The sequence below is a fragment of the Chrysochloris asiatica genome, unplaced genomic scaffold, assembly GCF_000296735.1.
Source record: "Chrysochloris asiatica unplaced genomic scaffold, ChrAsi1.0 scaffold00168, whole genome shotgun sequence".
Lineage (NCBI taxonomy): Eukaryota > Metazoa > Chordata > Mammalia > Afrosoricida > Chrysochloridae > Chrysochloris > Chrysochloris asiatica.
This window is the reverse complement of record NW_006408686.1, coordinates 2,122,057-2,124,267: the sequence shown is the minus strand read 5'-3', so window position 1 is coordinate 2,124,267 and position 2,211 is coordinate 2,122,057.

The following is a 2,211-nucleotide window of genomic DNA, read 5'->3' as shown; positions in this document are numbered from 1 at the left end:
TAACTGTTCCAGGCTGGTCTGCTTGTCCTTTCTATAGAAAGGTGGAATGTCCCACCTCAGAAGTTTCTGTCAGTTGTCTCTTTATTGTAAGAGTCTCAGGGAGAACAAAAGACATTTGCAGACCTGTTGTTTGCCACATTCTTGCTTTCTATATTTTTGGTTTGCTTTGGAATTGTTTATAAATTATTTTATCATTCTTTTTTTTTTCCCTCCTCAAAATTAAAAAATAAAAGGGTGAATAGCAATGAGTAACTTTCAAATGTTACTACTCTCTTACTCACTAACTAGCTATTATAATTTTCTCACATTCTTTTTCACATGTTTTTATAAACATATTTGTGTTTATTACATACAAAATATTTGTGTCTTAGCTACCTAGTGCTGCTATAACAAACAGAAATGTATTCTCTCGCACTTTAGGAGGCTAGAAGTCTGAATTCAGAGTGCCAGCTCTGGAGAAAGAGCCTTGCTGCCCTTCAGTCTCTGTAGGCCCTGCATTCCATGGAGAGCTACGTTGGTTTGGCTTCGATCTTCCCATGGATCCAAGTACACACTTCCTTCCTAGTTCTTCTTTTTTGGTGGTCATACATCCCTGTGAGCTCTGCTAACTTGTTTAATCTCTTTTATATCTCAGAAGAGCTTGTCTCAAGATACAACTTAATTGAGTAGATTGCATCCAACCTTATTAACATAACAGTGAAGCTTTACAACACAGGAGTGCATCAGATCAGGTCTGGTCACATTAGATCACTTCATGGGGGTGAGTACATCGTTACATAAGTGCCAAACCACTGAGAATAATGGCCCAGCCAAATTGGCACATAGTTTAGGGGGCACACAAGTCATTCTGAACAAGATTGAATTGTAAATTATCCCCTTTCATTTATTGTTGTGAAACATTGTGTGTGTGTATGGAGAGGGGTTGGATTATGTCTATTCTTGAGGCACCTACCTTCCCAGAACCTAGCTGTCTGGAGAACCAAGGTAGGGATCGAATAGTTGACGAGAGCATGTCGTGACAGACAATCGGGTTGGACAGTCATGTGGGCTATTTTGGCCCATTTCTGAAATAGCCTGTTGTATTTCTTTTTGCTGCTTTGCTTCAAGACTTTGTATTGGAGTCCTGGTGTGGTGCTGCATTCATACTCTGGACCACAAGATCAGTTTGAACTGCAAGCTCAGAGGTTCAAACTTAACAGTTGCTCCTTAGAAATTCTATACAGGGTCATTATGAGTTAGAACCTACTCGACATCAACAGTTGTGACTTGGGTGAAGGTTTACAGACCAGATCAGTTGATATACATTTTGTTTATTTCATTGATTGCAAGCCACACAGTGCAACCTCATTTATTCCACTTCCTCCCTGTTTGCACTCTTCCTCCTCTCCTAACCCTTCTGAACTTTGTTCTTCGGTAAATGCTGCTCTTTTGATCTCTAATGGTTAATTATTCTTATGTGGGGGTACTTCTCTAGTGTCATTGTTTACCTTATAGACCTTTCTGTTGTTTGACTGAAAATTGAGGCACCAGGGTGAGTTCATTTTCAGATCTGAAGGGTGACTAATGTCCTTAGTCTTCGGAGTTCCACCAGTCTTTATAAGATCAGTGTGCCTGATCTTTTTTATGATTCCACATATTTCTCCCGCTCTATAAGAAGCTCTGGTAGAGTAGTGGTTATGAATCGGGCTGCGAACCGCAAGGTCAGCAGTTCGAAACTACCAGCTGTTCCATGGGAGAAAGATGAGGCATTCTGGTCCCGGAAAGATTTACAGCCTCGGAAACCCTGTACAGGGTCTCTATGAGTCGGAACTGACTCCACGGCACATAACAACAACAACAAATCCAGGACCTTCATTGTAATCCCTTTTGGAGCAAGGACCCATTGGGCTAATGAAATGTTCTTTTTTTTCTTTTGCTTAGATAAATTGTATTTCATCAAAAATAACACCGCTAGGTCTTAAAAATCATCTATAGCTGGATAGCATTTGTGTCTTACTCATCAGCCTGTTGGATGGTTCCTTTTTCAGACATGTAGATACCATCTAAAAGTTTTATATGCTTTTTTTTTTTAATGTTTTATTGTGAATTATGTGATAGTTTACATGGGAGAACATTAGCTTTACACTCATTCTGTTGTATATCTCTGTTGTATATCGTTTCATTGCCATGGTTACAATCCCCTCTGTGCATCATCGGTCAACCAAAGGGTAT